The sequence below is a fragment of the Protopterus annectens genome, chromosome 5.part0 (assembly GCF_019279795.1).
Source record: "Protopterus annectens isolate FY-2018-M chromosome 5.part0, PAN1.0, whole genome shotgun sequence".
Taxonomy (NCBI): Eukaryota; Metazoa; Chordata; order Ceratodontiformes; family Protopteridae; genus Protopterus; species Protopterus annectens.
In genome coordinates this window covers 962573301-962588896 of record NC_056735.1, presented here as the reverse complement: position 1 = coordinate 962588896, position 15596 = coordinate 962573301, and positions in this window count along the sequence as shown.

Sequence of the window (15596 nt, the reverse complement as noted above, 5' to 3'; positions counted from 1 at the left end):
GTAATTCTAGTGGATGTGACCACTCCAGGTCTCAGAGCAGACAGACGATCCATCCACTTACTCAACCCAATCATTTCTCTGGGCCCTGGCCTTCACCACTGCACAATGAGAGATCCACCTTTATCCAGCATGGTTCCTTTCCTCCTGGATAAGACACACATATCCTCCCTTTTTCTCCAGGGCCATAGGGCCATAGCCAGTAGTTTTACTCAGGCTGTCTGGCTGTTATCAGGAGCTTTACTACTTCAGTCCTGTATACCCCCAAAATGTCTAATTTCACCTAATTTGTAGTAATTAAGTATTAACTGGCATAAGCTGGATAAAGTTGTAAATCAGGTATAACAGAGAGATTTTGTAAAATGGTACATGTATCAGCCATATGGGATAAGCAATGTTACAAGGAATCCTGAACACACACAGATGCTCAGGCACCATATGGGAGAAACATCACAGTGCTGAAGACCATCAGAGCAATTAAAATGATTTCTATCCCAAATAGCAGAAGAAATTTATTGAAAAAGAATACGATATTGTTGTTATATTATAGACTGAATAGACTGAGAAAATCAACAGGTAAGTGAAAACTGCTAAAACCACATTGGCCCAAAACTGTTTTCCACATTTGACCCTACCTCAAATGACATAGCATTTAAACAGTCATTGCTTAGCTTAATACTTTATGTTGCTATAGGACAAAACAATATTCTACTACAATAAAAAAATGACAATATGTATTTACAAGCTTATACACTCTGACCTATAAAAATAAACTAGTTATCAATACTAATGCACCCTTTTTTTTAGACTTTTTCCCCCTGCTAACCATCAGGGCTCCTGACCCACATCTTTCTACAATCTGGCCTATCCACTACCAAGACATTAGGGCTGAGAGCTGACAAGGAAGGTTGTCATTTAGGTTGCCATCAAAGGGTTTTCTAATTTTAGCCCTCACCTCATAGCCAGTGACATGATGCAGGGTTCAGCATGTAATGAGTGCCAGTAAGGCTGTGCAACACAAATAGCATAACCCCTCAGGACTGTCTGTCTTCAAGGAACCAGCACTTCCATGTAGTCTTTAGTGCCCACCAGGGAGTTAATCATGAAATTGTACACCCTTGGCATACACCTCATGACCTCCACTGAATGGAGGTAAACTAACAATGCTGCATTACTCCTCCATTCCCACATTCAGATCCAGAGGGGCTGGAGCTGCTAACTGAACTCAGGTTACATAGGTTGTAGGCAGGGCTTTATCTGCCTACACCAACTAAGCTGTCTTTATCATTACCAGTAAGTCTGCTGCAATGCTGCTTGACACCTCCAAAAATTACTTGACCCATGTCTTGTCAAATCCGATGCCACATAGAATGATCTGGCTGCCACTGTGAGCAAACAAAAATACATATTCATGACACTCAAACAGTCCTACCTTTTAAACTACAAACCAAAATAATAGTGCAATGGACTGTCTTACAACTAAAATTGTTATAAATGATCATACCTACTTCAGAAGTCAGAATAGACTTCATAGGTTCATAAGTAAACACTAGGCAAGCATTTTAAGCTCGGCCAGCTTCTATTTTGGTGCTTGAATTAGCTTATCCCATTTAGTTAGAGACTGGTCTTATGCATCCCATGGATGACAGTTATATATTACCTATAATGACAATAAATGTGATCACACCATAGATAAATTAAGGGCACCTGAACATGAGAGAAAGCATTTAGGAGATACCTCTGTCCATTAGAAGTACAGGAAACAATCCTGGAGTAAATTTTCTGTTTCCCATCCATAGATCCAAGTTGCACTTGAATATGAACAAGAATTAGCTTTATTTTACCTGGTTGGGGAGTCTGTTGCAGAGCAGCTATATCCTACACAACATATATCTGCCCCTCCAGACCATTCTGTTAATGTTGCAGAAGAGGTTTAGATCCCTGCATTGAGTATTTCTGATGCCATTTGACTTGCTGATGTGTAGTATCCATCAGTATTGGGCTGGAGGAAGCTTTGTATGAAAGGCACAGGTCACCTCTCAGCAGTCTGTAGGATATCAAGCATAGTGATAGGGCTTTGAGTCGGTCCATGTAGGACATATATGTTTAGGACTTGTATCCTTTTAGTAAATTATTTCTGCGGGCATTTCAGTTCTTGCATGTCTGGACAGATACATGCTAAAGGGGGCATTATACTCAGTAAGTCTTAGTTATCAAACATGAATATTGCCTACCCATAATCAAACTCCGTTTGATCAATAATACACACATACTAGAAACTGCAATTAAAATAGGTCACTTTGTTTTGCACACTGATTCACTAACCCACCACTGTGACTTATTGAAGAAATGGCTACTCTTTACCAGTAAAACAACCATAGTACTAAGGACATTTTTTTTCAAACTTATAACTTCAGTACTTACCTCCATTCCTCACAAAACTGCCTATCAGAATGACAACTTACACCCTTGGAAAAAATGGTGACTGTGAACCTGAATTAGTCACATATCTTTTGGTCTAGTGACAGGAGAAAGAGAGAGACAGTGAGAAAGAGCGAGACTTTTCCAAAATAGGCCTTGCCTCATGCAATGCAATTCATGACATCCGGAATAAAGTAACTGTCACAGCTTTCAAAACAAAACTAAAGAAAATTTTCATTACAAAAAATGATTATGTTTGTTTCAATGACAATGGTTAAATTACCTAGCTAAGTTGGCAAGCAGTCTTTGGTACATAAAAGCTATACTAATACCACAATCATGATCTGTTGGTGCCTAAGCTCTGTAGATATGTAAATTCTTAGTAGTTTGTAAATACAGTATGTAGATACTCGCATGATATGCATAATAGGGGTTATATCAGTCATCTACATATAACACAGCACTAGGAATACAGATGTCTATTATAAATATTTATGCTAATAACTGTCTTTTTACTATATGTTGTATTACAATCATTTCTTTTTTATTATTATATCATATAACTCTAGTGTACTCACATTTGCTATCTATATAACCATTTTAACTGCACATTGCTCCCTCTAATTTTCTCCATATGTTTTGGATTTCTAATACCATGAGAAGAATGAATGCCATTCCTAAGTCTGAGGACAATTAGAGATCATGAATTTAGTACTGCTTTAATCTTTGAGGTTTGCCAAGATTGCTCTTCTCAGTACCCATAATATATCCAGAATTGCTTGGTTGTGCAGTTTATACAGGGCTGCATATATTGGTAGCATATTTAGGTATGCTTGAAAATTCTTTATTAGTTTTGTTCCAAATTTTTTCATGATTTTCTTCCTTTTTTATACAACCTATTAATGTTGGGAATCTAACAGTGTGGCTTTTTTATTTTATTTTTTTGTCCTGTGTTTATTCCAGGGTATCTCTATGCAGCGAGTGATGTACATTTACAGTATTTCTATGAACAAATTCCATATTGGCAGCAATGCTCACAGGGTCTGAGAATCTTTGAAAAAGGTTGGCTTCCAGATTTTAAGCTGCAACCTTGGTCTGGTCTATTAAATAAACAGCTTAATGGATTCATAGGTTCATTGATTAGTACTAGACTAACTGCCCTTTTGGCTCATTTGAAGCCTAGCTAGTTACCCCATGTGAGAATCACACCCTGCACCTTGTGTCTTTAAGGTAAACACATTAACCATTATGTCATCCTCCCATTTAGGGTAAAAAACAATAGTGGTGACAAAGAATCACCATGGAATATCCACTTTTGAACTTTCATCACTGGAATAATAATTTGCCCTTTATCGTGGCTCATCTACAAAGTAATGTGCCACTGTTTCTCTTTTACATCAATATATAATTGATCAAAGTAGGATGTATATGTTATACATCTGTAAGCATTTCAAAATAATTTTTGCAATCTAGACCTATTTGCAGCTCTCTAGTATGGCTTTATTTAACAAAGAACAAAACTTGTTCTAGTGTTATTTATTTATTTTATTTTTATTTTATTTATTTTACATTTATTAACCGGGAAAGTCTGACTTGGAATGAGCCATTTTTCAGCGGAGGCCTGGGGAGAAATGCTCCAGATGCATGTCTTTGTAATGACGCTATTGTTATGATTTAATTTTTTTCTAGTTGGCTATAAACTGTGTTTGCATCAAGAAGGATAAATAATTTGTATATTGTCAGACAGCAAGTTTGTGGTGTATAGCTATTAGGATGGCTTAAGTTCACTCTCCATGTACAGCCAAGGATGTGGCCAAAAATGGTGAGTTGACCAATCCACATTCCCAGTTTACAAATAAGCAAGCAAACAAACAGGCAAACCAATAAACCAATGCAAAATAATTACACAAAATAGAAGATTATGATCAGGTCTCCAAATGTAACTATATTGTCCGAAAAGGATGTCAATAACTTCACCTTGAGAGAGGTGAATAGTGAAACTCAAGAAGAAGTTTTACATCCATTTTGAGAACATTTATCTGCTTGCTATGATTGGACAAAGCCAATCCTTACTCATTGTAGTACATGAAGTTTTACCTGCTCCAGGTACTATTAATTACAGTGAGAAAAAAAATGCAGAAGCATTACAAGTTTTGCAGCTTTAAAAGCTGCAACACTTAATACTATCATGCAGCTCTTAGTAAGCCAGGAAGCATTAGCTGCAGAACATTTAACGGTGCTAGTCAGTAACCAGAAGCAATGCATAGCTCTGATCTTGTAACAACGTTATGAGCTATAACACACTTCAAGCTGCTATACTGTTTGTGGCAGCATGAGCTGTATTATAATTTTAAAGCTGCTTCAGCTTGTGACATTTTTCTGTGCTGGTTGCTATTTATCTTGTAGCACACAACTGGAGTATAACGGTTTTGAATGGTGCTTAACAATGTATTCTTTTTTTCTAATTACAGAGAATGATCACAATACTTCCTGTACTATAACATTATAAATGAATGCTGAATTGAAGTAATTCTGTTTTACTTTGTAATAGTGATGTTTTTTTCAAAAGAATCATAGAACTGACCCACCAGGTATGTATATAATTCCAATAAATCTAAGCCTAGGGCTTGCTGTCAGGTTAAACTGCATTTATTTTCTTTGTTCTAATAAGCATATCATCTTCTTACTAATGTGAATAAACAGAAAGTATTGACACATGCATTGTGCATGCATGTCCCTTTGAATGTTCAAACAGTAATTAAAGCAAGACTTGTTTGGTTGGGATCCTAGCTCAGTGCATTTATTTCATCTAAATATATACATGTCAAGGGGAAATGCCCATTTGCTATGTTTACTACTACATAGTTTAGTTTTGTTTCATTTTATGTTTCCGTAGTAGTAGTGACTCTATATACTATATTGTATGCATTAACCACAATACGGCTGACTGATGGAACAGAATTTTAATTATTTTGTAGCTGGAGTGTTGTACACCATAAATGTATTTATTGTGAACGCATTTAATTAGTTTTACATGCTAATATCTGATGGAAGAGTGCTCATATTGTGGGCACAAAAGCATGACGGGGTCAAAAGAGTAGATGCTCATGTGGTGTGGTAAAATTAATATGCCGTTGTTCGTCTACTATTGTTTTCTCTGTTGCCTGGGAGTTTACACAAATGACATTACCCATCAAGACAGCCTTGCCCCCACAGGGTTTTTACTGCGTTGTTCACCTCTTTATAACATTCTAATGGTAACTGTAATACTAATATATTTCTACTACTACTGGTGTTAATAATGATTATCTAAAGTGTGTCTGGGGGGCAAAGCCCCTCATAAGGGGGTGCTAAGACACTCTGCAAACCATATTTTTTTGCTGTTTGGCTTAGCAATATGTTTGCTCGTAAACTGTATAAGACTGAGGACATGTTTTAGGAGTGTATGTGTACTGCAACTGTCAATTACCAGATATATTTACCGGGCAATTATGAAACAAGCTTAGCAGGTCTGAGGACTTAGAATGGATATATTTAGCTATCATGCAGGCGGAAAGCATACTTGCCTTTTAACCTTTTTCAGCAATGATACAGGCCGGAGGTAATGTAGTGACATTAAGTAACAGAATGCTAATAAATTCTGGCAGTTTAGCTGAGACATCAAGCTATAAGCTGCTAGCAAGCTTCATTGCATAGTACATGGGCTCAGTTAATCAGCTTACTTTTGCTTACTGTATGATTCAGAGCAAGTCACTTAACCATGTCAACCCTAAAAGCAAACTTCTGTCTAGTGGATTTATCTGGATAAAAATAAATGCAATGCAAAAGTGTAGACAATTTTAGTTAATAATATTTAAATAAATTGTGGAACTGGATAACATAAGTCATTTTCTTGCAGTAGTAAAACAAGAGTAGTTTGCACATCTGTAATAATAAGGGAATTATATAGATGAAGGCATTCTCTGCACATGTTGCACCAAGCTACTTTTTTAGAAATTTGTAAAAAAAAGATGACAATTAAAAAGTTGGTTTCTTTATAGCATGGATACATGCACGGTATATAAATACCCCTACAACGTTTGAACTGGGTCTGATTTTCATAAAGACTTGATTGCTATTTTTGATAAATGTGGAATAGAGATTTTTAAAAGCTATTATTAAGAACAACGAACGAGAAATTATCAGTTTGCAAGACTATATTGACAATTTGAATAAATGTTTAACTACTGATTTAATGTTCAGTATTGAGAGTGAAAAACTGAAATACTATGACCTGTGACATTGTGTTGATGAGAAATGTAGTGAGATTTTGAACAGAAAGTATAAGAAAATAGACAGGGATATGAGGGAAATGCTTATGATTCTCATCCCTCAGACTTCAACCCTCAGGGAGATTCTGACAATGGGCAGGGGGCATTAGATAATGAATGGGTTTACACAAATTACAGGGGTGATTCAACCCCACCACACAGGTCTGAAAGACTAAGGAATAAAAACAAAGGCAACCATTTTTATAGGGAAACCTACTAACAGAAGGGTGGGGGGACCAGAGGGTATGCAAGATAAATGCAGACACTCCTGTTCTCACACCAATTCAGTATGATCATAACATCATTAGCTTACACGGTTTTCACATTTTTAATCATCTTAATTCAGAAATTACTTGTGATTATTTCAGTTTATTCACCAAAGGTTTTAAATATATTCCAAGAAGGAAGAGCAATCTTCCCCAGGTTATACTGGATGTTAAAATGTTTATTCGAAAGCTCAACCTGCAAAATTTGTTTGGGGGACATATTCCCATGGCTGGTGCTTGTAGGCCTAAAATAAAGTACATTTAATCCACCTTTGCACCCCCAATTAAAAAAATTTGGAGTTGGTCTTGGAGAGGCAAATCAGGAATTCCTCTTGTTAGAACAGAATCAGATACAACTTAAACCCCAATGAGTACAAATTGTTGAATGATCTACATGCCAACCCAAATGTCAGGGTCATGGAACCTGATAAAGGAGTGAGCATAGTGGACATGGACAAGATTCTTTATGAAGCTAAAATGCTGTCCATTTTGCAGGATGATGTTAGGTATAGTCCAGTATCCATCAATGAGATCAACATTGCTTACAAAAAGATTGATTTTGCATTAAAAGACCTATTCGATCTAAGGGTTATAGATTTTGAAACCTACTCATATTTGGAAAATAACAGGCCTAGGGTTCCATTGATATTCAGAATAACTAAGGTACATAAGGATGCCCGTGACCCCCCACTTAGACCAATAGTTGCCTATGAAGGGTCTAAAATTGCATCTTTAGCTAAATATTTGGATTGAAAATTAAAACTTTTGTGGGGGGATGAGTCCCACATTCTTAAAGATTCTTGGGACTTTCCAAAGTTAAAAAAGAACTTTTTTCCAAAGATTTAACATTTGTCACCATAGACATGGTGGACTTATTTTCAGTTATCCTCCATGACACAGGCTTACAATGGTTGGAGGAGGCCCTTAGAATGAGGTCAGGAGTATCTGACAATGATATTTTTCTATGTTTGGAACTGGCTGAACTTACCCTTAAAAATAACTTTTTGTTCTTTGAAGGGGAATTTTTTCCGCCAGGAACAGGGGGTAGCTATGGGACCCAGTTGTGCCCCCACTTATGCCAACATAATTCTGGCAGTATGGGAACATAAATTTGTCAACCATTGTCATTTTTCTACATGTTGGAAAGTGTATCAAAGATACCCGGATGACATCTGCTTGTTTTGGGGGGATACCCTTGAACAATTTGGAGAATTGATTCAATATCTTACATAAACTGCCCCATTTATGAGATTTACATACAAGGTAGCCAACGAGAAGATGGATTACTTGGATGTGTCTATTCATAAAACTGAAGGAGACTTCAAGTCTACCATTCATAGAAAAAACTCTTTTTCTAATTCTTATATTAGTTTTGCTAGTGCACATCCATTGTTCCAGAAGAGGGGTATCATCAAGGGACAATTTGTCCATGCAAGTCGTATGACTTCATTGGATGATGATTTTAATGAGGAATGTATTATTTTAGAAAAGATCTTCCTCAAAAAAGGGTACTCACGAGATTTAATCTTACAAGTGAGGGATGAGGTCAGTCAAGGTAGGAAGGACAAGTACCCCCAATCTTAGGTGAGAGGTTGTTTACACCTTGCATGAGAATAAACCTTGAAACTGAGGTAGAAGGGTACAATAGGGCCTTTGTTACTACCTTTAGTGGTGATGCTTATTTTATTAAAAACATTTTGGAAAAAGAATGGAATAAATTCTCACATTTAACGGACCTAGAGAATTTGAAGGGCAGACCCCTTAAGGTTGTTTTTAGAAAGGGGAAAATCATTAAAAATTTATTGGAGAATACTAATAATGCCACTGTCTTTACACAGAGGAAGAAGGGCACATACAAGTGTGGGGCTTGTCCCCAGTGTGTATATATCAGTCAAAGTGAGGAAATATTTAGACATCTAGTGGGCAAAGTGTATTCTATTTGCAAATCCCAGGGGTTAGTTTATGTGGTTACATGTGATTCCTGTGAGGCTTGTTATGTGGAAAAACTGAAAGACCCCTTAGGCATAGAATTTATGAACATTTAAATGATGTTAAAAGCAAGAATACACATAATGCCCTATTCAAACATACGTTGGTCTGCACAAATGCCTATTTCAGGTGTTTTGTTATTGAGGTGATACCCAGGGGATGTGAGGGGGGGATCCCTGGGAAACCAAATTAGAATACAGATAAACCTTTTGGCAGATTATGTTAGAAGCTTACAAGAGCCCTGGATTAAATTACAACAATTCCTTAGTACCATTACTTAAGTTAAGGTCTGCTAAACTTTAGTGATTTATTATATTTAAATTATTGGTTGATAATTATCCCATTTATTATTATCATTATTTTTATTCTAAAAATAAGGTTTTAACACTTTTTATAATCATTTTTGTATCAAGATTTGTTGTGAATTTGGAAATGTTCTTTATAAGAAGGATTCTCCTTTAAAATTGTTAATTGGTTTGTCAGTTAAGGACAATGCTTTGTATATAAGGGGTGTGTTGTTAGACTGTATTTATCTGAAGAAGTCTGATCTTATTGCAGATGAAAACCCAATTGTTTGTCTGAGGAGCATTGCTATATTGAGTGAAATAAAGTAGCAGTTTTATCTTTGTTGTTGCCCTTCTTTTCATCCATTTTGTGTGGTTCTTTGTCATTTTTTACTGGACATTCCTCCATTTTACTTGGTCTCTTAATAGAATTTAGATATGAAGTAGCTTACATAGGACTTAGACAGGACAGGACTAAGACATGATGTTATGCAATGTGGCTAATGCGGCTACAAAAAAGTCTGAGATAGTAAATGTAAGAACAGGTGAGATCTAAATATGACCTTGTTTTCAATGATTATCAGAGCAGAAGGCAAAGTTCTAGACAGGACTCAGCTTTGATCAGAAATGGTAGGAACGTCATGTGTTCTAAAATGAAATGCCAGTTGTGTGCAGTGAAACCTGATTGTATCCCTGCAAGTCCAATTTATGTGTTTATATTAAGATGTATATAATGCGTATACAGTGTAATAGCTCAGTGGTTAAGTGGTCACATTTCATCCACTGTCCATTGTTCACTCCTTCCCCCTCAGCTACTATCTGAGTAAAGGTTTCCTGCTCTCCTGTTTTTCCTGTCTTAGCACCAAAATCAATGTTCTTTTTGGAACACTACACACACACACACACACACACACACGTGTGTGTGTGTGTGTGTGTGTGTGTGTGTGTGTGTGCACGTGCGTCCATGCGTGTGCGTGCACACATGCGTGTGTGCGTGCATGCGCGCGCGCATGTGTCTGTGTTTGTGTGTGTAGCTGGTTGCCTGCTTCCAGAATAATATATTATTATATGATCAATGCACCCTCCACTGAGGGTTGGTCCTTGGGCTAGCAACTTGAGCCCGTAAAACCTGTAAATGCTACAGAAACAATGGGAGCTGAAAGGTGCTCATTGCCCGATGTACCACATGGTATGTAAATGGGAAAGAGAGAGAGAGAAAGAAAGACAGAGAGCGATGACTGGTCACAGTTGTGGAACAGTAAAACTATTTAAAATTGTATTTCTCACAAGCTGAATCTAATTCTGCTAAATTATTTGATTTACGGTCTAACCTGCCACTGAAATGGTGATGAGAGCCCACTGTTCGGGCATTAAACAGTGTTAATCTTGACTTGGAACTCAACAATTATGCATAGGATGACAAACTAGCATGCAGTACAGACTTAATTTGTGCATTATTCTGACTTCCCCCATAGAATACAAAGGATAACTCACTGGCTCTGTGACTATTTTATTAATAAATACATAATTTTTGTCCTGAATAAAGTCAGCGTTTGTCAAACTAGTAAACCTCAAAAATCTGCTTGCCATACTAGTTCAGTTACTTGAGAGGCCCTGCTGACTACCTATTCCCTTCCATCTGAGTGGCATATCCATCATGTCCCTTTGGCAAACTGATCAATGGTCACATCCAGCATTGTAAACTGCTTTCTCACATATTCTACTTCTTCAAGAAGCCCAGCAAAGGAATGGGGAAAATGAAAAGAGGGGTGTGCTGTGACCACCCACCAACGCAGCAGCTTTCTCTATTTTCTGGACACAAATCTTTGGTAGGTAATGAACAATGAAGAACCAAGCGCAATTATAACTTCATACACACAAAATGTCTTCCATAACAAGAGTTAAATTCTGCTATGGGGGCATTAAACATCAAGTTTTAAAAATGAGCTTTGCAAGTTAAGGGACAGGTTGAAGTTAAACAAATCAAAATACATATCAAATAGGTGTGTGTCATTTTGTTAAACCAAATAAGGTCTGTCTGAGAAACCACAATGATCAGTAACAGCAAATCCCAACCAGTGAGTGGCATGTGCTACATGATAATTCAAGAATTTGCAGTCTGTCTCTAAAGCTGCAAGGTTCCGGGACCTGTACCAGAGCATTCTAGGCATGACAGAAAACCAGGCAACCAATCAACCATGAATTAAATGCACAGAATTTAAACCTCTTGAAATGTTAGATAGCAACTTGCATTTAGGATTATTGTCAACATTATTCCCATTTAAATTCATTCAATAATGTATCTGACCTAGTTCAGTAATAACATGAAACAATGTAGACAACAACCAGTTTCAGATCATGCAAGAAAAACCTTTCCAAATAATTTTACATGAATGAAGATCCAAGCTCAAATTCAGTTCTCCTCACTGTACATTCTCTCTACTGGCTGCTTGACAAATAAAAAAATATTCCAAGGTCAAAACTCTAAGATGATGTGGTAGAAAAGAAAAAAAAATCTGAGACAACAAAAGCAACAATCTCCCCACAAGCAGTATTAATAAACTCAAAAGAACAAACAAAATAGCATCTGGAACACATAGCAGGCAGACAAATGACACAAACACTATGTCCACTGTTATTTATTAAAGGAATAAGCGCTTTCACAGTTCAATCCCAGCACTGCTTCATCAGATAAATGAAAAGATAAAACAGATCAATTAAATAGCATCAACGACCAATCAGCAACATTAACCCCACCCCTAATTACAATTAGCACAGCAGCAAATAATATCCATGTTTGTAATTCAAAAACTGCATACCCATAAAAACAGCTAAAAATATATACAACTACATAGATACATAGCTGATAAAAATAGAATACATAATAGGCCATAGACTTATTTAAACAACCTTTGTGATTTCAGAAAGGGTTTAATCAGGACCTGACCATTCAGGCCTTTCCCTTTATGGGCTTGCATCCTCATAATCCACTGAAGCTCAACATTTTCAGTGGGATTTCTAATATCACCCATTCTTAATGATTCCTAAATCCTATCAATAATCTGAATTTAAACCAGTGATGCTCACCTTCAGCCATGACATGCTTCGCTAGTGCATTATTATCATACTTTATATTTATGGAGTAAAGATGTTCCCTTATTCTATCTCTAATTCTACTGTTACATTTCCCTATGTAGAATGCTGAGCATTTAACACAGTGGGCTAAATAGACCACGTCCTTAGTATTACAGTTTGCCTGTGCTTTAAAATAAAACCTCTGCCCATCATTAGGGCTAATAAACCTTGCATCCGTCTTAATATTGGCACAATAATGACAGCCACCACATGGAGTCATGTCTCTAGAGGAGTGATTCCCATCAATACTTCTATACTTGTGTGCATAAAATAGTAACTGCTTGAGACTCTTCTTATTCCTATACCTAAACCTGGGTTTCTCACCCACTACTTCCTTAATCTTATCATCTGTAAGTAGGATAGGCCAATGTTTATAGAAAATTTCAGTGATGGCATTTACATCATTACTATATTCTACTAAGACAGCCAGTGGATAGGTATTGACTCTTAAACATTCATGGGTACACAATTTTCCCCAAAATATGGTCTGGCCACAGTATATCTCAATTATGTACTAGCATGTATTCCTAGATCAACCTCTCTCCTCCTATAACCCTTCTATTGAGTTGCACCCTCAAGTTCTCTACTTCCTTATTAAATCATGTTTCCTTGGCATTAAGTCTAGAGACTCTCATCCCTTGCCCCTTGATAATATTACGAAAAACATGGGGCGGGTGCATACCTATCTGATGTAGAAGTGAATTCCTGTGATGCTCCTTCCTAAACAAACATGTATTAAAAGACCCATCTGTTAATCTAGCCACTCTAATATTCAAAAAGTCAATGGTGGATAATGAGTGTGTGTTAGAAAACCTCAAAAATGAGGTGGTACCATGTAAATAGTCTACAAATCCCACCAACACTCCCTGTCCAAAGCATATAGATGTCATCCACAAATCTGTTATAAAAACTAATATGACTAGAAAAATAATGTTCACTGAACACAAACATGTCCTCCCACTGTGCCATAACCATACTGGAGTAGCTATTGGCACACAAAGTGCCCATATCTAGGCCAGAGGTCTGAACATAATAACTTCCATCAAATAAAAACACATTGTTCTCAAGAATGACCTCAATCAAGAGACAAATCAAGTCTATATGTTTACCATCATAATCACTGTGGAAGTACAAATACTTGCCCACATAATCCCTAGACTGTTCGGTATGACAGTAAATAGGGACTGGACATCCATCATTGCCATCAAGCAATCAGAAGGTATATTAACCTGTTGTACATGCTTATATAGGTTTTGTAAGAAGTGTTTAGAATCCTGCAGAGCCACCTCAGATGCATCCAAAACCGGTCTCAACTTTTTCTCAACAAAAATAGAAAAGGGTTCTGTCACCCACCTTGCACCCGCTACTATAGGTCTAAAAGGGGGGGGGGTGTCACAGGATCCCTATGGATCTTTGGCAAGCCATTAAAAAAAAGCAGGAATACATGGCAACTCAACAGTTAAATACTCTCCCAGGTCAGCATTAATACACTCATTCAAAAAGCACTCTTGTACAATGTCATGTGCATGTGAGATTATATGTTTAACCTCCTCTGCATTAATTCCAACATAAGTAGATGCATCATTTAACATAGCCTTAATACAATCAAAATAATAACTCTTCTCCATTACTACAATCACCCCGGCTTTATCAGTGAATCACAATATTAGCATCATTCCGTAGTGCATTTAATACATCCCTTTCAGTAACAGACAGATTATTAAAATTACAGTGTCTCCTATTGTCATCAAAAACAGTTCTCAGATCATCCTCACAAAGACTAACAAGGGTTTCCACTAAAGGGTGAGTCTGTGGTACGAAAGTACTTGGCTTCTTGAAAATACAGTCCTGGCCCACACCGTTGTCAGGAAAAATCAGTTTTAACATTAAATTTCTACTAAAAAGTCTCAAATCAATTAATGTATTTGCTTCATCCACTCTACTAGCAGGAATAAAAGAAAGCCCTTTCCCCACCACTGACAGTTCAGGAGCAGTCAAAATTCTGGTAAATATATTATAAACTAAGGACTGTTCACATTCTGCCACATCTTTTTTATTGTCCTGTTGCCCTCTAACTCCAGGTGTTGCTTCCTTTTCCTTCTTTCTTGCTGTTGTATTTGATGTGGGGACGAGTTGTTCCCCGACCGTATTGGTAGAGGTAGGCAGGAAAAAACTTGTTTCCCAAGTCCTCTATCCTGCTCAGACTCAGCTCCAGGTCTAACAACATTAGGAAATATTTTCTTCCTCTCAACTAGTTTTCCTAGAGGGATATCCTTATCACGCCTCAGAGCAGTATACACAGAAGTCAAGACAGAAGCTTTGTCAGCATCAGGTTTTTCAGTCACTGTATTACTGTCTACTGTATTCTCAAGGGGCCTATTCTCCCCAGCCTTACTAGATGTAGCATATTCTTTAATGGCATCACTTCGATTCATACTGTCCGTTTGCCTAGGCCAGGAGAACACATGCCCATGCTCAAAATCTCTCAACTCCCATTCTAATTTCTTTCTTTTTTGAACCAACAGTCTCTTTTCATAGAGAGCCACATTGTCAATCAACTCACACAGCCACACATCTACAATGTCCGTGGATGCAGTCCCATAAACCTCATTCTGTTGTTTTTTAATCATATCCATTAATGCTACTTCTATTGGCTTAAAAAACTCTTCAACAATTTAATATAGTCAAAATTTAATTCTAGCTTGAGTTTTTGCCATTTCGCCAATAGCTCAGGATACTGGTTCCCATATGTTGGCATGGTTAAAACTCTCAATCCCCTCGGTATGATTCCATGCTGTAAACACGCCTCCAAGTGATAGCATTGATGTCGGAGGTGTTTCAGGTGGAAGAAATCATTCTCCATGGTGCAGGGTTTTAAATGAGCAGTTCTTTCACTCTCAACAGTTCTATCAGCCTTCGACTGTGCACCAATAAAGGGAAGATTGAGAAGTGGATTCTCATCACCAGTAAGAAACCTGGACAGTCTATCAATGCTGTGTTCCAAATTTTGATGTTCCAAAACAATAATCCCCTCTGCCATGTTCTCAAGCCAGTAGAAAAATATAAACACACTAAACCACAAGTAGTGGTTGCCAACATATGGAAACCAGTATCCTGAGCTATACTGTACATAGGCAGCTATCAGTCTTGATGATGTACAGTCATCACAGGGGGAAAACAAACAGTACAACTGA